The following is a 22315-nucleotide window of genomic DNA, read 5'->3' as shown; positions in this document are numbered from 1 at the left end:
TATTCATTTGTGCATCCATCAGGTTTCCACAAGCAACATTTGAAAAGAACACACTACTTCCATCTGTCAGTGGATACATGTATTCGCCTCAAAATTCACACACACATAAGATTGTGCTTGAATTCCAAATTGTTCTGAAAACCAGTGGTAATAACTAGATCGCACGTCCTTTGTGAACACTGCACTTGCTAATAGTCATTATAATGAAAGTCGGATAAATATATTCACTGTGATTCCAAGCCACCCAAACCCACACAGTTCTTTCATGCAGATCCAGGCTCATCGTGTCATTAACAGAACTTGATGGTCTATTGTCAATTTGGCCAAACCCGGAGGAAATGGCAAGCAAAGTTTCATGCAGTCCAAAAGTCCTTATGGATGAGGCACATGAGAGCAAGGAGGCATCCAGAGAGACGCGCTGCCTCTGAAGTATTCAGATGACACTTATCAACACTTGGCTCTAGGCAAGGTTAGGGCAAGTCTCAAGGTTGACACTCCCGCCATGTTTCTCAAGTTTTGCTACTGCAGGCCATAATATAAAATTCACAAACATTAGCCTTATTGATGTGGCATTGCACTGACACTGAGTGGTTTTTAATGTCTGCATAGAAACTGTTTTAATATTGAGGTAGCTGGGCTGTGTTAATTTGTATAGGATTATTCAGGTGATGGGTGAAGTCATTTGCATTATGTAGGATTTGTACAAAGAGATTTTCTGACAAGCAGTGATGTCTGAGTTTTTGTCTGCAAGGTGTCTGTGTTGCCATGGTTATATCACTATGTGCGAGGAACAAACTGAACATTTGATCTCTAAGCTCTTGAGACTTCATCATAGTGTCATGCAAAACTCAAGCTGCTAATGCACAAATGCACAAATAAACAAATAAGATTACATAGGCAAGTTGCATAATGACCATGCATTAAATATGCTTAAGGCCTGAATGTGTTTGTATTTAATAACGCTGTTGGAAATCAAATGTGATTAAGTTACTAAACTATATTTGTAACCCACAAGGTGGCGCTATAAGCAACTTTGAACAAAACGTTTTTTTCAGTTTTGTGGAACGTGTATTTGATCAAGTACTCGCTTAAAAAACAACAACAAACGTAAATGATCAAACATTGTAAACTATTACTGTTTCTACTTTGACTGGATCTTCTCAATTTCAAGATATCTATCTACTATATTTATATGCCTAGCATACACTTAAACTGTAAATATGTCTTATAAGTTCATTTGGACACAAACATGGCAAAGAGCTTTTCCACCTTTGTGTCACATACTCAAAGTTTATACAGTGTTGTAAACAGCACATTTTAATTGCTACTAAGAATAAAACTAAATAACTGTCTTCCACGTTGGAAAAGCCTCCCCCTGGTGTCTATTGGATTACACTCATTAAGATAATAAAGTTAATGCACAAACTAATGGAGTGGCTAAGTACTGTTTAAATTGAGAGATTATAGTGCAATTGTTGTTTCCCTAGCTATAATTATTTCATTTTCACTTTCTGAAACAGTAATGCCTTGAGCCATAACATTATGATAGGGGAATAACATCTTTTAATTTACCAACGTATTTACGCTCCACATCTAAGATAGGTATGTCATGTTCATCTCCAGCAACAACAATCATTAGTTTAGTGCATTTAGCATTTAACCCCCAGCTAAAAGATCGCTGGTTTGAGGCAATATTTAATCATTGTAGGCTACATATTTTCATGCTTATCATCATCTTGGCATTGGTTGTGTACAGTACGTTTATAGCGCCTTTGAATTGAACTTGTTGGAAATAAAAACAACTATTAGCAACCATTTGTTTTTTTTACACCCTGTAATAAAGGTACTTCTGTTACTAATGCAGTGAATTAGTCAGCAGTCTACGAGAACACTCCTCACAAATCTGCATTGGCCTATTTATACATATAATGCATAGAAGCAGCCTTCACAGCCATGGGGGATCATTTATGGCCCAGGGTCATTAATTAGCCGCTGCAACGTTTCCGGGCAACGGCCAATCAGATCTCTACATTGCCGTTGGTGTCAGTTAAAAGCCCTTTTATGTAGCGACTGAACATAAAAGTGCTAACGTCAATTAATATACATGTTTTTCCTGATGACCTTCGCCATAATTGAGCTTGCATCAAAAGAAGACGCCTTTGTGTATTCTATTTTATGTTCATTTAAATTGACACAAAAGGCGGCCGTGTCTGTCTGTCTCTGTGCAGATGTTTTAAGCACACACCTGAACAGCATTATTTATTCCAGAGCTTGAGAGCAGGTCGTGTCCGGGCGGCTTCTGTTGGGTCAATCTACTATTTAATTCATAGCTTGAAGTCTAGAGAGAAAAAGAAAAGACTGAAATAATAATACTAGTGCGGCTTGGATGCATTGCGGATGGCAGGAGTCAATAATATCTATCTATAATATCTACTATGCTGCACTGGCCTCTTAGGATACTTGGCTGGTTGGTCTTCATAAATTTGAATCTATAGAGAAAATAATGGTGAAAATGCATTAGCTTCTACTAGTTTATAGCAAGAGTGGCTTTCTCAACCTGTGTCCAAGTCTTATTACATTCATTCAATGGTTGGAAGGTGGCCCGTGAAGGGATGACATGTTCCAACCGAGTTTTGGCATCATGGGGGGTCAGTGGCAGAATGGAATGCCCTGAAAAAGTAATGCATTTGAAATGAAAAGGTGGAATGAAATATGACATCGGCCCACCACAGCTGAGGCCCGGACAAGTCTGTAATGTGATGCTGGACTCCCTTTTTAGCTCCCGCCACTTCCGGTTTCATCCTGATGGAGATTAAGGGCCATTAAAGGCTCTCTGCTGCATGTGCAGTTTCTATTGATCACATTGACTCGACCCACTGTAGCCAATGATCCGATTACAAGTGTCATACCCCCGTCTCCCCCTCCTCCTGGTCTCTACTTCAGGTTCATAGCACTCATGTCCACCGATATCCGATGTTGTTCCCCTGCAATAGTGTGCCACCCTCTCATCTCCAAACACAGCAGGTTTTTGATCAACCTTATTTCTACAGGAGAGAAATGGATTGGCCATGCCCCAAAAATGAGTTGAGACAGTCAGCTCGGACTCTCTCTCGCCCCCGCCCTTCAGAGAAACCACCCCTCCTTCTGCCTACACAGTCAAACAGCCCTGTGGGAGCTCTCCAGTGGACCACTATAGTTATTAGCATTGACAGGGACTCAGGGAAATCTGCACTGTATCCACTGCTCAGGAAGTCCCACTTTGCTGCTAATGTAGGGGGAAATCCCATACAAATCATGCTGCAATGTTTTTGCAATAGGTCATACTGCTATATTATACTCAGAAGCAATACAATTCTACATTCTTGGTGTTGTTTTGTGAGGCCTGTTAAAAAAATAAAAATAAAATCTTCTACTAATGTCAGAATTCACAGAATTAGCCATCACCACATTGACCACATTCATAAAGCTGGAAACGGAACAGTCCATAAAGGGTGACTTTTAGGAGACATTTTTAAAAGGAGACATATTATGCATGACTTTTTATCATGTTATAATGGATTCCCTCATAATTATTATTAGTTTACTCCTGCATTTGAGGCTTGAGAGACTTCTGTCAACTAATGCCACCCCAGTTTGACAGGAAACATAATGGAATAGTATTTGCACTGTTACAGCTGAAGATATATAATATTTAAACATTGACAAGCTTCCCATAAAAGTGGTATCATTTTGTTTTGTTTCCTCTGTGAGGCCGGCTCTCAGCCTTTTGGGACTTTTCATATGAACATGCAATAACTTGAAAAAGAATTATTATTCCAACTTTAGGGCCAATGATGTATTTTGTCAGAAAAAAGTTGCCTAAGTGAATGCCCCATGGATCTGTTACATAAAACAAAATGTCATAGACAGACAGAATAGAAATGTTGACAGAATTAGGTCTCTATGCTGTTGTAGTTATGCCTGTCCTATTTCAATCAATCAGTTCACCAATTCAATAAGTCATATGTGGGTAAATCCCAAGCATGATTCTTCACATTGTTTCTGAAGACAAATACTTGACATACTTCACTTGCCACAGGACCACATCAGGCCCAAAGAACAAGAGTGGAAGGTAGGCGGAGACTTCTCTACAGACCTGTACGCTAAATATAGAGAGCATAGTATTATGAGTGTCCAAGAAGTAGAAAGGAGAGCCCCTGCTGCACAAACGTGAATATGATTCTATTGACGGCATGCACGGTTGTTGAAAATACACACGTTTGATTGGGTCTGGCCATTAAAGCACTGACCTTCGCTACCACTGCAATTACATCATAGGGCAGGGCTGTGTTCATGAATATTGATGTAGCATCCAGAGGCATCACCTATACCTTTGATTTCCCAGGGATCTGAGCGGTTCCTGCGTGTCAAGGCAAGGCAAGGCAAAACAAGTTTATTTGTAGAGCACATTTCATACACAAGGCAATTCAAAGTGCTTCACAGCAGGAAAAATGCATTCAAATCACAAAGAAATTACAGAAACAGAAATACAATAAAATTAACTAAATTAAAAATTATCAATCCAACTGATTTTCTAAACTAATAAAATCACAAACAAAAGAGAAGAGTGCAAAGAAAAAATCCTTTCAGTCATATGCGCAGCTAAACAAAACTGTTTTTAGCTTAGATTTGAACATTGTAGTAGAAGCCTGTCTCACATCTTCAGGAAGACTGTTCCAGATTTTAGCTGCATAAAACTGAAATGCAGATTCCCCATGTTTAGTCCTCACTATGGGCACCAGCAGGAGGCCGGTCCCTGAGGCCCTCAGAGTCCAAGATGGTTCATATGGCACTAACATATCCAAGATGTACTTTGGTGCTAGGCCATGGAGAGACTTGTACACAAGCAGAGTTGCTTTAAAGTCTATTCTCTGAGCCACAGGAGCCAGTGCAGAGACCTGAGAACAGGACTAATGTGATCATACTTCCTGGTTCTAGTCCGGACCTGAGCAGCAGCGTTCTGGATGAACTGCAGCTGTTTTACAGCTCGTTTGGAGAGGCCAGTGAGCAGGCCGTTACAGTAGTCTAATCTACTGGAGACAAACGCATGGATAAGTCTCTCTAAATCTGGTTTTAAAGTGATTGTGGACTCAGAGTAATGGTTTTCTGCTCTAGGGGAGATTCACAGAAAAATGGCATCAAAAGCAGCTACACGTCTGCAACGGGATGAGTGGAAGATTTGAGGGCTATCTGCTAACTGCACTACTCGAATTCAGTGAAATGTCACTCTACTCGTGTAGGAACAGGAAAGCATATAAGACATTACAGATAGAAATGTGGCGATGTCAAGATTATTTGGTTAATTGATAATTGTGATTCTTAATAATGATTATAATTGTGAGAATACAGAGATAATGAGTGATTTCAGTTAATGTATCATTCAAAAATGTCAAACTATATTAAAACTACATATTATCCGCCTTTTTAAGTGACTATATCATTACTTTTTCATTCAGAAAGTTTGATTTTAGAATTTTACTGTTGTTTGTTCAGTTCAAGTGCCAACAATCATAAATAACCGTAACACTAACATTTTATGTTGTGACATCCTTAAATAAGCCTAAAGAGAACAAAGACTAGAGACATTAAAATATATATAAAAAATAAGAGGAAATTATTAGTTTTTTCTGGTCTGTATTATTAGTAGCCTGCAGGTCTACTAGAAGTATCATTAATTGCAAAAAAATAAAATATTTCACTATGACTACACCTTTCAAACTACAAAAGCAACATCCACACTTCTTAAACTAGTATTTAAAGATTAAAAAGAAAAAAAAAATTACATTTTTGCTATATAGGCTATATAAAGGGCATATACAATCATATGCAAAGGTTCTCACCACAGGTCACATTTTGTCTTCAACACCAAATCTATAGTCCTCTTATTGTTTGGATTTCAACCTTTCAATTGTCTCCTTTTCACTCACTTGCATAGATCTTATCATAGCCACTTGTTCAATGAGAGACCGAGTGTAGGAAATGCCAGATACACTCTTCCCGGAGGAGAACGCGCTTGCCCCGTGTGTCGCGGGGCGCGCTGCCGTGACGCGTGCTGGCGGTAGAGGGCGTTGTTGCCATAACGTAACACCCAAAGCCGACTGGGTCCATTTTCTATATCACACACAACGAGGAGATAGAGCAGACCTATATTTCACTCTCTGTCTTTTGAAGTCACAAGCACAGCTCAAGTGTAACATTCTCCTGTGCAAACGCCAATTTAAGCACCACAATCGTTGGCTCTTTTAATTTGGTCCATCCGTTTTTTTTGTGTTTTGATTTTTTAAACTTTTATAGAAGCTAAACCAATTTTGGTTTGTCTATTTGGATTGCTATGAGCCTCTCTATATTGTAAATCACAATAATGGATGCAGCTATTTGTTTCTATAGCCAAGGTATTGTAAAATAGATTAGTAATAGGGGCCAAACGGAGCTTTCCACATGTCATAGCTCCATTTAAGTCACATAAGTACATTTTCAGAGCATAACAATAATTATCAGTGATGTCTTTTGCCTTCATTTAAAACATACAATACACAAATCAATCTCAATTTCATAAAACCAGTTCAAATCATGTAACACACCAATCCCGTCTGCGTGTTGGTTACATCTGATTTTAGAAGTCATATTAGATCTCCACGATGAGTAAATTAGAGGCTCTCCATCTGTGGCATTGCAAACTTAGAGCCACACATGCTGGCGGGCCCCTGCTGGGCGTGTTGGAGGAGAATAAACATACACAGGGATATTTCACACACTGTGCAGCCGCAACAGCGAGAGGACAAGACACAAAAGGTGCTCTATATCGCACACCGCTGAGAACCGCTTGGCAAAGAGAAGGCTTCATTTACAGTGTGAAGCCCAAATAAATGTCCAGGTCTTTCTCTTGCAGTGGTATCGATCCGGTCCTCACCCCCAGTTCCCCCCATCCCATCCCCCCCTATGCCCCTCGCCCTGCTCCTTGTGGTTACATTTCTTCCTGTGTCATAGAGTGCATGGTAACATATATCTTCCATTCGCTCCACATTCATCATTGATTTGCCACGTGAGGAAACGCAACGCACAGCCGAGCGTTGGTGTCAAGTGAGCTTCCTGCGCCCCGTGAATACAACTAAACCTTTAAACTTAGAAGACGCTCCACAGAAGACTTCCAAAATAGCAGTGGAATAAATGTTACTTGGCCTGCACTGGCTCAGATTTTATCAAAAAGGAAACTAGGAGGTTTTGATTTTCCAGTAACAAAGTGATAACTACCCTCAACAAAGCAGTAAAGATGTAATGGACAATAATGAAATAAATAAACTATGGAAAGAAAATATGAGGACACTGTAGACACTGTTACAATACAATGCACAGGAAAATGTATTGATAACTTAAAATAATGTGCAAATCTATAGTCCATAAAACATACATTTTTAAATAGAGAGTGACAAATGTACTTCACACTCAGTCCCTTTTAATGTAGCAACATAAACGTTTGAATCGTCTTGGTAAATGGGTGTACTAGACTATTTAAATTCATCTGTATTACATATGTTGCATTGACAAATACATTACCATTGCATTGTCAATGTTAAGTTTCAGCTTAATTTGTTTTTCCATACACAACTTCAATATTCATTATTGTTGCTACTGATTACAACTGTGTATGGCGGACTATTATTGATAAATGAATGCATCGTAAACAATGAATTACTTACTTATCACTAATCCTTAACTTACTCTCAAGTAATCAAGTAGTTTAGGGTGTGTTGACCTATTTTCCAATTTAGAAATCACAATGTGCTGCAGAAATGATAGAGATGGGGTGCATGTTTAATTGCAGTGACTGGGGCGCAGGCATATGCACAATCGCACAGCTTCATATGCATTGGCCGAACACCCACACACCCTGAACATTTACATATCATCTGCAGCCATCTGTTCTAAATGATAGGTAATTAACTGAGGCCTGCCTTTGTCTCGCGTGGCTCTCTGACATATAGCTGCTCTTCACCGCAACACGACCGAGGGCTTCAAAAGGGGCCGAGGACATTTAAGGCAAAGGACGGGCTTTGTGAATGATGCTGCAAAAGCCATTATAACGATGGGAGGAAAAAAACACACACACACACACACAGGAGATGATGGAGGGGCGACACGCTAGGTCAGGGAGGAGAGGGAGAGTATGTATACGGCGTGCATGCCCCTCAGCTAGCGCACAGATCGGCTATCAAGGTCGAGTCGTATATAACCCATGCTTAAGGAAGGGCAAGTGACAAGGAGCAGCTGTGAGGAGCTAAAACTGATGAGTAAGGCTGCTATTTTAGACTTAAACACTGCATCTTTAGTGAATAAGAAAGCTGTTAGCAAATGAAGTAAATAGAGTGTAAAAAGCCCTGATGTTATATAAAGGTTTGGGGGAGGGTATCAAAGTGGGGCAAGGTTTTGTATCCTAAAACCAAGTAACAATTGGGTCCAAAAAAGAAAGAGTTTGCATTAGAAATAAATCTCATGTAGAGCGAATGCAAAATCAATGTGCGAGTTATTTGGTGTAACAACCCTTCAAGCAAATTCTCTTTGAAGCAGATTGTACTTACTTTGATTGATAACTTGCAAATTCACATTTTAAACAAACATGTATCGTAATCTGTTTATATGGTCAAAAAAATTTAAGTGATTTTAAAGGTACAATTTGGAGTAGCTAGTCAAATAAATGCGCAAATTGAAGAGCAAATTATGTATTGGCACAAGTTGGCTCGATACATAATTGATAATGGATAAAGATAAAAAGTTCAATGTTGCAGATCTGTGTGTGTATGTACAAAAATATACTGTCTAGTTCCTTCAGAGGTACTTCTTCTGAAAGAAAAATGTCTGCAGTTTTAAATTTGAGGCTGTAAAACGTTGTAAGTGTACAGTGCAGCAACATTATTACTACTCCTTATAGCCACAACAGCATTCAAATGTGTGTTTCCTAAACCTAATGGAGATGCCTACATTCTGCTCCTAAAGCTGAATGTGTAAAGCTTGTTCATAACCCTCGTTCTTCTCCAGCAGCCTCCTCAGACAGCCCTGTATCCATGTCTGTCTATGTTACAGCCGAGCAGCGCTATAATTAGCCCGGCATCTCCTGCAGTAATGATGAGTGGGAGAGAAAGCCCTGCCTCCACCTGCTACTTCCACATCCACATCCATGTACCTCGAGATACAGAAGAACCACAGCCATTTCTCATCAAATGGGATAATTACAGCCTGGGTGCTGTAGTGGTGGGGGAGGGGGCGATGGGGTCTTGGTTGTTCTACATGGTCAACTCTTCATCTCCAACAGCAGACATGGGCTGCAAGAACAAGAACACGCTCATAAGAGCAGGGAACATTGGAGAGAGAAAAAAGAACGATACAGAGTGCACTCAAGTGTGTTTGCTGTAAATGAATGAAGTATTGAATCAACAACAAGCTAATTATTCAGAATGGTGTAACCAATTCAAAGTTGTTTTTTTCATTAAGATTCCAAACTCAAAGTTTTTGTTGATTTGATGCTAAAATGTCTAATTTTGACAAATACCAAATCTTAAAAAGACTCTTGATATTGAAGTGCTGTTATTTGCTTAGTTGTTGAGAAAACATGCTCCAGTGTGTAAATCTCAAAGCTGCGGAGACAAGAGGAGAAAGAAGTCTTTTTATTCATATTTTCCAAAGCCATCTTTCAACCACGGCTGTATATTGCTGTTATATTTAATTTAACTATTGTATAAAAAGCCTCAGGCTTTATTCATACATTATTTTCCCACAAGAATACCCATCTTTATATGGTTGTTTAAATAATAATAATGATGATAATAATGATAAACAATTGGATTCATTGTAGTGAGAGTTATAGCAGAAAACTAAATAAATACAATCACATTCTTGAGGGTCTCTAAATATATCTTTGGAGAGTTCAAACATCCCCGTGTGTAGTTAAATCCATGTCTCTGGGGATTTCCCAAAATAAAAGTTTAGAATTGCAATTATTTTGAGAAGAAACATCTCAACTATGATTTTTTACAGTGATTAAAACCATGAATTACAACATTGTAAAATCCATAATGTGCTTACACACAGTATAATATTTCTTATCCATTCAGCTGTATTAAATCCAACTTTTCTGGATGAAAAAAGTTAGTGTTAACAACACTTATTTTATTTATTTTTAAAGCAGATTAAATCTTCCCTTCTGCTTTTGGACTCATCAACACTTAACTCACTCACATCAACCTCATACATTTTCACTGCATCTTTGTACTGTCCATACTGTCTATTTTGTATATACAGTATGGTACTTTATGATAATGTCTTTTAGTGTTTTTCACTATTAGTACCCATTGTTTTCTTTTTCCATCCTGACTATGTCAAAAAAGCTTTTTCTTATAGTGAATTTTCTTATAGTGATTGTAGTTTATATTGTTTCTTGTTAGGCACATTCCTAGTTTGTTTACTGACAATGGCAAGAAAGCGTATTGTAATCATCTACATCTACATCACACATTTTTGCTTGTAAAAGGTTCAACATTTTTCTTTTGAAGATTCTTACGATTATGATGTGACAAATATAGCATTTGTTGCAGTCTTACACTCCCTCATAGCCCTCTAACCGCAGTGTCCCTCCCAAACGCCCTCCTGACTCCATTGGTCAGCGGGATACACAGCCTAATGCACCCATGCTGAAAAACACACAAACAAACAAATAAACAAGTGGTTTGGTGGTAATTGCAGTGATTAGGCGATAAGCGACGGTACAACATCACGTGGTATAGACCAAACCCGTGGTGTGACCCCTGGAGGCTGCAGAGGAACAGGAGCACACTGTCATTCAGAACACGTCTGACTGGAGCAGCAGAGATCCACAGTGTCGGGCAGGAGCCTATACAGACACATACAAGGCTAAAGCACAAAGAGCACCTTGAGCCGGGCTTTCATCTGCTATTTCTCAACTAAAGTACACATTTTCACACGCTGAATATTCTCACAGAGACATTCACAACTTATTTATGGCTGTATAAAACTCCCTTAACGGGTTTGTCTATAAATCTATTTTCGCCTTTACAAAAATGTGTCATGACAGTGCCCAGATTTGTACCATGCATGCTAAACAGAAAACAGTTTTTTAGGTCAAATAGATAAACATCTTGCACTTTTGGTGCACTGTGATTCACATGTTAATTTTAAGATAAAATCCACTCTCAAATGTCTTCACTGTATAGATTATTGATGTTACAGCCAAAACAGGATATCTGGAAAGTTACAATCATAATAACACAAAAAATGTATAGGTCGACATTTTTTAATGCTAAACTGTGAGAAACAATTAGTGTTGATTTGTCACCTACTCCTTTATCTCTATACGATGCAAGCTGACATTTGTTTTATTATGCATTGAAATAGGACTTGGCCAAATCTACACAAACAGAAAAAAGCTCAAATGCTTGTGCTTCTTGTGTTTTTCACAGCGTTGTGGCGGCCAGTAAAACTGCCTTAGTCACACATACAGATCCGGAGGTGTTAGACCAAAATCAATGGTTGGATTGCAGTGTAAGGTCCTAAGGGGTGAGGTAAACACTCTTTCCTACACAATGTACTTCTGAAATGTTCCAAAACACTATACATTTCCAAATACATGTATGTGTGTACAGTACTTTAGCATTGTGTTTACAGTTTTTTTCCTCAATAATTTTCAAAAATAATTTAAAACTTGGTTTAGTTTGATCACTTGGTTCGTTGGTTCTGAACAGGAGTTTAAGCGGTGAAGTCATTAGGACATTTCTCATCAGTTCACGCAGTTCTTGGGCTTTTTCTCAGAACAGAACACACCTTTTTGTTGAATTTAGTTTTTCAATACTACAGGGTTGTTCACACAAGGTACTGTGGCCTTAACAAAGTCTATTTCAATATAGAAACGCAAACATAGCAGCAAAAAATACTATTTTGAGCACACACAAGCACGCACGCACGTACACACACACACACACACACAAGCACGCACGCACGTACACACACACACACACACAAGCACGTACGCATGCACGTACACACACACACGTACACACACACACACACACAAGCACGTACGCATGCACGTACACACACGCACGTACACACACACACACACACAAGCACGTACGCATGCACGTACACACACACACGTACACACACACACACACACACACACAAGCACGCACACACATACACACACACACACACACACACAAGCACGTACGCATGCACGTACACACACACACGTACACACACACACACACACACACACAAGCACGTACGCATGCACGTACACACACGCACGTACACACACACACACACACAAGCACGTACGCATGCACGTACACACACACACGTACACACACACACACACACACACACAAGCACGCACACACATACACACACACACACACACAAGCACGCACGCACGTACACACACACACACAAGCACGTACGCATGCACGTACACACACACACGTACACACACACACACACACACACAAGCACGCACGCACATACACACACACACACACACACAAGCACGTACGCACGCACGTACACACACACACGTACACACACACACACAAGCACGCACGCACGTACACACACACACACACACACAAGCACGTATGCACGCACGTACACACACACACACGTACACACACACACGTACACACACACACACACACACACAAGCACGCACGTACACACACACACACACAAGCACGTATGCACGCACGTACACACACACACACGTACACACACACACACACACACACACGCACACACACACACACACACGTACACGTACACGTACACGTACACGTACACGTACACACACACACACACACACACACGTACACACACACACACACACACACGCACACACACACACACACACGCACGCACACACGCACACACACGCACACACACACACACACACACACACACACTTTGATCACTGAGACTTCTGAGGTTCAGTGTCTTTCATTAGAAAAACAAACAAACAAAAAACAAACAAAAACGGGCAGAGAGAGAAACCAAAAGAAGCCTTTTTTTTATATATATATAAGTATGGGTTGGCATCCAAAGAAAAAAGATTAAAACATCTTAAGTCCAAAATAGAAGTCCCATTTATGTCTGTCAAATGTGTCCATTTTCAAATTGAGTCCAAAGTGATTTTGTCCATATTGTGTACGTTGATTACGATGTTGGTCCAAGCTGCTGTGTCAAATGAATGAAAGAGCCTATAAAAATAACATTTTTGATGGCAAAACTTACTTTTGGAAGATTTATCATTTTGAATGAATGTTTGGGAATCAGAAAGACGGTTTAGGATTTTATGTTCATTCAATTTAGAATGAAGCGTGTCAAAGCAATTGAAAAAACTGTAAATAAGATTAAGCATATTCGACAGTTGGAGATGCGTATATGTTTATGTACGCAAAAAAGCAAAAAGGTGTCTCCATTAGAAAGCACTTGATTGAAGCAACATTTTAGACGCTTCAATGACGCTTTGCCGTGACAAAGTAAATATACCAATTATACCATTGTTTAAATCCTGTTTGCTTTTGGTTTGTCACTCAGTATAGTGTGAAAATACTGCAAAAAAATAAATTAAAATATCTAACCTCGCTTTAAATTACTTTTAATTCAGAATAATAATATGTTCAGTTGCTTTTATGATGCATAATTACATATTCCACTAGTTTCAAGGCTTTTCTGACTGTTTTCAATATAATATAAATTGAAATACAAAAATGTATTTGCCAAATTGATAATACAATTTCATACCACATTGGCCAAAAATAAGTTTGAAAAAAGTATCTATTGTAATGTATTCAAACAATTCAGAAACATCTTGAAACGCATAAAATGAACTAAACTAGGTCCATCTAGTAAATAAATATGAACTTGTCAGAACTGAAATTAGATAAATATAGGCCAACAGAATTGAAGGGATTTGAATTTATTTAGATTTACTTTAGAGTGTGCAATACTCCCCAGCATACACTTTAAACAAGAACCTGCCATTACAGCAAAGTTATGTATTTTCTAATGAAGTCTTTCTTTTTTCATCATCATGACCCTTGTTCTCATATGACTATAACCTCCCTCGCTCCTTTTCCCCATCTAAGGGAATCTCACCCCAAATCCTTCCTTTGAATTATTGAGGAGGACCAGGCCCGGCTTCTCCGTGATTATCCCACAATCAATATGCCTCGCCTCTCCTCCTATAACATCAAATGCCTGCGAGGATCGATCAGACCAATCAGAGGAGGCAATGCAGCCCCAAACGCGGCACATGTTGTTGTGCATTGTTTACCCTGACACCACTTGGCGTCACGTATAATAGGTGTGTTTATGTCAGGGAAAGGTGTGATTGCAGATTGACTCAAATTCCTCTCTCCCCATGTGTTTTGGTTGATAATTTGGTTGGTTTGATTTGGGCGGAAAGCAGAACAATCACATCTTCAGGATAAGAACTTTGAAGACAAAAAGGAAGATGAAAAGGAAGGAAAACATTAATTGTGTTTTGACTCAGCACAGCTTTTAGGTCGACAGATAGTAGATCAGTAGAGCAGGAGTGTAGCTTGAGCTAAGTATCAGGAATAGCACTTTTGTATTGTTTTCTTTTTGTTCAGTTTTCATTTCTATAACAACAATATTACGTTTTTCCTTTTTTTTAATACATTTATATCTTTTCACATGTTTAATGTTGCCAAGTGAGTTAGGCAAACAGCATCTATTTAAACCACCACATGGCAAGTATTACAATATTGTTTTTGTTTTGCACAGTTCTAACATCTGGGACATTATGTAAAGAGGTAAATTAATCTTTACTACTTAAGGCTAATATCCACGTTTGATTTTTCTGCTTTGCATTCATTGTTATTAAATTGAGCAATTTTTATTTCTAATACTGGTCGGCACATTTCTACTTCAGTACCTGCTGCCTATTTTGGAGGAAATAAAACATGCTTTAAGGTAATTACAAAATAAAACATTGTATACTATTAAAAGATTAAAAAGAGAAACAATATTAATTTTCTGCACCTACAATAGTCACCCAAGTCACAAACTTTTCACAACAAAAAGAGCACAGACATTTGCCTGTTACCCCACAATTATACCAGACACACTGTCTCTCTTCAGCTAAGAGTAATGATCGCAGAAGGCAGCGGTCTATTATTTGGCAAATGGACGAGATGTTGTGTGATTGTTGTGTCTCGTAAAAGCTGTCTCCTTAAGATGCTGTCAGACTCAAGACAGCAGTTCTTCCTCAGTCTTAATAGTGTTTTTATATAGATTGCTTCTTTTTTGAGTCAATGCACACAATTTTAAAGGCAGAGCATATTTTCCACCTGACCAACCCTGCGTGATGCCAGATCCTGCAAAGTGGGATGCCTGTCTGAGCCTGCACCAGTGGATGGCGCTCTTCTCTCTGCTCCTGGATGCCCCTACAGTGTACGCAGACTGCATGATGGCCTCATTTGAATGATTTAAATCACTTGAGGTCCAGCGCAACACATTTGCGCGGCTTGACTGAATTTATCCTGGTAGATAGGATCAGTGCCCTGAGCCCTGGACGCGGGCAGACTACAGTAGAGGTGCAGACCGACCTCTTGCACTGACATCATTGGACACTGCTCCGCGCTCCGATTCCACTTGTGATCAGGGCCGTTCTGACTCTGGCCCCCAGGACACAAATGTGCACGCTCCTATCTGTGCGCTCAGGCCTGTTAGACACACAGAGCAGAATGACCACTGGACACATGTGCCCTTCAAAAGGTGCGTTAGTAATAGTATTGTATGTACAAACCATCATTTCTACTACGATATACATAACTGCAATCTCAATAATTAGATTCTCAAAGGAAAAATCCAAAATTGTAAAGCAATATTTCAGTTATGTTGAAATTTGTGTCGCTTTCTTTTCTGATTTGTATGAGATGAATTGGATGCCCTTCCAGGTTCTATCACCAAGAATCAAGAGGAAATTCTAGCCAAGAGGATGAAATGCAATATGCACTCAAATGATGTTTGAACCTCTTACTTCCAGCAAGTGGAAGAGTGCTTAGCTCACTGTGCCATTGTCACTCTATTATCATGTGTGCCACCTTAAGTGCTTTTTGAAACATCAGTAACTAAATATAGAAGCTTTACGTGAAAGAAATCTCATGTTTTAACCTTTAAAATCCATACAGAAAACAGCGATCAGGAGCTATTTTCCATCTTCACATTGATGCATGTGCAAAAGCTAAAGCTGCTTTGTGTTTGTGCATTTTAAAGGCAGGTAGAGCGGCTCACTGGGGAGTTAAGTGCCCTGTTGAACAGCGGGGCACAGCGAGGTGGTGGAGGAGGACTACATGATACAAGAGTAATATAAAGACGCTAGCACACTCCACTAACAGCCCACACAACAGGTCAATGTGCAACAGACTTTTACCCATCACATTTACTAGATACCATAGCAGAGAAAAGCCAAAGATTTTTTTCCCAGTATCCTCCCTCCCTCTGTGCTGCTTGCTGCGTGATGGGGCAGTTAATTCTCCGCTATCGATTATGGGAATGGCAGCGTGTGTACGGGACAGTGACAGAGGGCATATGGGAGTGTGCCAAGGTCGAATGAAGGGCGTGGAGGAGCAGAGCGTCGTGAGAGCAGACTGCTGCAGAGGGAGAGCAGAATATAGCAACGATGGGGGAGACACATGGAAGAGCAGGGGAAACCATTCACACCTTTCTCCTGTTACACCACAGATACATGCAAGCTAGAATGTAATGTAAGAGAAACATGTAAGATGAGAAACAATCGGAGGAAATGATTCTGTAGCTATTATTTGCCCACAGAGAACCATAAAATATATTAAGATGTACATTTTCTGAATGTATAACCCTGTAATTTTAATATTACGACGCAAAAGACATGATTAGAGACCATTATCTGGTTAAGAAAAAGAAAAGTTGAAATGTGGCCAAATGTACTTATAACTAGTAGCCAACCAAAACATATTTAGTTAGGAGTTTAAGGTCAAATTCAATGCAAATTTTCAGAAACAAGAAATGCCCGTCTATGAAATGTCTTGACAGAGAAATGGCTTGTTGTGATATACCCGCTAAAAAGAAAACAACACTAACAAATCGGTGAAAATCTACAAAAGTCATATTGAGTTATGCGCTCTATAATGACAGCTTTTAGTCCTGTTGTATGTACTATGCAACCTGTCAGTGGTGTAGGGAATAAGAAGTAAGTACCAGGTGCCACAGTGGGTGACTACAGGAAATGTCATTGTGTTCTTAGGCAAGATACTGTTTACTAAAGTGCTTTGAGTGCCTTGAAAGTGGAAAAGCGCTATATAAATACACTGTAATAATAATAATGATAATGATTAATAATAATAATAATAATAATAATAATAATAATAATAATAATAATAATAATAATAATAATAATAAATATAGCTGCAAGCGACAAGGATCGGCCCTTGCCCGTGCATATGACCAGGGTCTCATTGACTCTTTTAATCGGGACACCAGAACTTATTTTTGTGCAAAATTTCAGGAATTTTGGAAAAACTAAATTTTTTGCCGCCCACGCAAACGGACAAATGTTTTAAATTCGGGCCAATTTTGTGGCTCCGCAGAACCGAGACCATATCTTAAAGGAAAACAATATGTAACTTTTTATGCGCCATTACTCAAGAGGAGTTTCACAACACCGCAGGAGGAGTTTGTAGAAGTTTGAAGTGTAAACATGTGGTAATTACAGAGATTTGGCGATTTTCCCCAATAGAATAACATGGGAGGTTTCTGTCGTCGTTACAAGTCCACCATAAGAAATATGAGGGGTCTCATTTACTTTTTTATCGGGACCCCAAATAGAATTTAGAGCCAAATTTCATAACATTTCAGAAAAACTTTGTTTTTGGTCCCGATGTAAAATTTCATTTCACTCTGTAGGGGGCGCTAAAGCAACAAATTAAATGATTTCACCTCAAGTAGGTATAGGGCAATATTGGATAAATTGGCAAAATTTGGCACGATGTGGACTGTATGTGCAAATGGCAGCAAATTTTAAAAATCCTAAATGTCTGAAATTCATGCTTTATTTTGAGGCTTTGCTACACAAAGACCGTGAAATGTATCAAAACAATTTTGATATAGTTTGATGCCACACTCAAAATCAAATTTCAGCTTTTTTGGACAAACGTCCTAGGAGGAGTCCGTGAAAGTATGACATATTTGAATACTGCTGAGTCATGCTTTGCAAAATTTTATCCAATATGGCCGACATCTGGTTGGGCGGATGGCGTTGCCGTAATAATATTTTTTTGTTATCTCTGTGCCAAATTTCACAATTTTATGATCATGATTATTTTTGCATTTTCCTTTCTTGTAATGCATTTTTTGTAAACTGTAGGTGTGCTGAGGCGTCAAATTTTAGAATTTCAGAAAAGGAAGATAGCCAGAGATACAATTTTTAGATTTGGGCAAACGTTTCTGACTTTTAGTCAATATTCATTGAGTGAAAAATAAGGGGTTGGTCCCAAGAAGAAAGAAGATAGAAAGAAAAATATTGTGATGTAAGAACAATGTTTCCCATTTTTTAATTATCATAAACTATACATTTTCGGAAAGCGCTTGTGCATTTCTACGTCATGATGTGAGTCCCTGGTCACTGCCCTTCAGTTATTTTCAAGTAGGCTCTGCCGACTGTGTGTTATTGGCACTTTATACAATAATAATGTTCGATTTTTGCATTACATGTTTATATAAAGTTTGGGAACGCATGGGTGACTATGCGCACATAAGAGCTTTACATGGGGATGACAACCTATGAAGTCCATTTACAACAATAATATTAAATTTTCTCTCTACTAATTAGCACTCACGAGACGTGCATGAGTTTACGAGTGCTTTAAAAACTTGGTTTGGAAGCGTTGTGCTCAATGTTGTGCGCACTTTGATTACGAAATTGATAAGCCTCTGGCCAGCTTGTGTTGCTCAGGCCTAATAACACATTGTGTGCTGTTGTTAAGTGTTGTTAATAAGTGTATCCTTTATAATGTTAGAGAGCCAGTGAGCAGTACACAGTTGAACTGTAGATAGTGATAAATACAGCAGCCTCTATAAGATCATATCTTAACTGGTCCATTTAAATCAATTGACATAATTGTTTTAAAATGCGAGCAGTTTTTCTCTGCACAACAATTAAAAGGCTCTCTGGAGTGAGACCTAATAAAACCAGTTGGAATGCATGTGTTTCCATAGAAACTATGTGTAATTATGCTAATTAGACCACTGTGAACAATCTAGTCTTTCCCAATTAAGTCAATGTGGATGAAGAGTGGAGAAACAGTGGCAGTTTACACAACATGATGATGAGCATTTTTAAGTACAGTCATCCTCTGGACACTGGAATTTCCCAACTCGGTGACAATTTTTAAAATCTATCTTATGTTATAACCCTCAAAATGGTCCTAGAGATTTACACAGCCACTTGAAAACCATTACTTTGAGCTCAATACAAGGTCAGTCTCCAGCATCTAGAACACACACTGCCAGCCACCTCTGACCTCCAGGACGAGCCATCATCCTCACAAGGCCTGCGTGGATGTTACTATCACCAGTGACAGGGACCCATGGCAGCTGAGCAAAGATTAACCTGTGTCGGCGCACACTGAGTTACAGTAGCTTTGATATACAGCCTCCTGCGAGGACGGACCTCCATGCTTTAGGGTCATATTAATTTGCTGATCTGTTGATGGATAGTCTTTTTTTTGCATTCCTAGTCACGGATTCCACAATCTCCTTCCCATCCAGAGCTAATAATATTGATCCTCCTTCATGTTACGTCTTTAATGTAAATTGTCCGCTGCAAGTTTTCATTAGATTGAGCTTGCTCTCGGTGGGGGGAAAGTGAAGCCATTGTGAACTGATAGATCAAAAGCCTTTATTATTTGGGAGAGGCCATGATAATGAATTGATATTGATGGAGTGCTGTAAATGTTGATGCGATGTCCTACAGGAGAGAAGTGTCTTCACGTGTCTCTCCTGCACGGTGGGAGAAGCAGAGGGCATACATATGCAGATAGCAGGTGTAATTGAAGGCTATTACCATAATGCACTCTACCTTGTATTATTCATATTCAAATCGACAGGTTTGGGCTGAAAATATTTCCAGACTCTTGGCGCTGATTGCAGATTGAGAGTGTGAGAATAGTGACCACTGATTTAAATTACACATATAAAGAGCCACAAAGAGTGCTTGTCTCCAGCTCCCATCGAGAAATTCATGCAATTTAAAGCATCAAATTACCAAGTTCAATATTTGATGTTTCCACTGCTGCTGCTAAGAGGAGGATATGAGATCCACTTGTGCTTTGTTATCAAAATGGGATTCCTGAATCTGCCTTGTATTATACACTGTGCTTGCAGCCGAGTTATTGTAACAAAGAGAAGAACCGCTATTAGCTTTAGAGAACAACAGCTCCAGCGGTAAAATTTGGGTTTATTTTGGGACATGCTGTGCTCTGTGTGACAGGTTGTGGGTGCAGTGTTATGAGACAATCCCAGTGTTTCTCAGTTGAAGAAGGTTTTTCTTGTCAAGCTCAAAAAACACGGTCCTTTGAGGGTTACTGACCCCATTAAAAGTGTGTATTCTTCAAAAGACACATTATACTTTTTAGGAAGTGAGAAAGACAAAGACGGTTCTAATGGGAAAAAAATTGTAACAGGTTCTTCCAATTCCGTACTTAACAAAATTAGACTTGTTTTATTTGGTATCCTGGACCCATTTTATCCAGTGAGAAGTCACAATTTGAGGAAACAAGTAGCTTATTGCTGTGATACAGTTGGGCAAAATTAAGAGTAGGTGGGTGGAAAATGATTAAAGTAGCACACTACTGCCAAACTTTTGTTGCAGTAGATCAATATTACATCAACTATCTGTTGAAAACATGTCCCCCCCCTCCCCCCTCCCCCCCAGATCATTTTCCTGTTAATAGTGTTTTTCTAACCTCCCCACAGTATTACATTCATAGGCAGTATATTCAGTCCATGAGCACATTTTGACCATGCCGGGCCAAAGGTGCACACACAAAGTTGACCGGAGCACTGTCTGCTACACCTCTTGGTTCTATTTATTTCTGTGGTTAATATAAAGAAGCTCAAACCTTGCCCTCGATGACCCTCCAATCGCCACAATCACACTCGGAAAAGCACCCTGTAATTACAAGCCCCATCTCTCTATTCATCAGCCTGCAGAATGGAAATGCCTTAATATTACGGACTCCTGTGTCGAACCAGGCAGGACAGTGCTCTGGCCAGGAATAGGTCAGTGAATAACAATCTGTTATGGTAAAATAAACAAAAGCACTTTGACTATGAGAGGAAAGCATTTCAATTCACTTAAGGATTAGTGGGCAATAACCAGTCCCATCAAACAAGCTGATGTAATTTTGCTGCTGAAATGTGCCGCATTGATTTCATGGATCTGTTGATCTCTGTGGCTGAAGGACACACAAAAATCAAATCAAGGTTTAGAAATGTTTCCCTCGATGAAAAGTCACTCAATTAAAGCCAATAATGCATAGGAAAAAGTGGACTACTGAAGTGTTAATGGTGAAATAATGGGCTTGTACAGTAGGCTATTTTTATGTGCTTGTTTCAGTTAAAAAGAAGTGCTGATAGCTCACATGTAAGGAGATATCAAAACTTGAATCCAAATGATAGGAGCTTATAGACAAAAGAGTGATGGAGAAAAAATGTATTAAAGTGGTAAAAAAAAACAAAAGACTAACAACCATTTAGCACTTAGTTTTGAGTTCAAATGGTGCTTTTGGCTTGCTCCTCTCCCGTTGCTCGTCTGCAGTCCTTATCCCTGTTGCCTGAGGGCTCTGGCAGGCCTGCCTAAAGAAATCAACCTTGCATCACTGGAGACATGCAGGCGCCCCCCTTCACGCTGCTAAAATAACTGCTCACCTTCCCTGTGTTCTGTGATTCTGCCAGGTGAAAAAAGACGAGACCATTTGAATCGGACTCACAGGCTTAAGTCAAAGCAAACAACACATGTTATAGATAGAGCGCTGTATGGCATGGTTTGGTTGCAGTCTAGAGTTCCTCCATTACACAAAGCTCTATGCAGCTGTTCCAAAATGGCTGCCCTTGTGTTTCCGTTGGCGGGTGTCATGAGGACTGGAGCAGGGAGAAAATATGTGCTGCTGCAGATGCATATATATTAGGATTAGAGGGAGGCCTCCAT

This window comes from Eucyclogobius newberryi, unplaced genomic scaffold (assembly GCF_026437365.1).
Source record: "Eucyclogobius newberryi isolate DKJ021-1_F unplaced genomic scaffold, fEucNew1.0.hap1 SCAF_18, whole genome shotgun sequence".
NCBI lineage: Eukaryota > Metazoa > Chordata > Actinopteri > Gobiiformes > Gobiidae > Eucyclogobius > Eucyclogobius newberryi.
Note: the sequence above shows the minus strand (reverse complement) of the source record.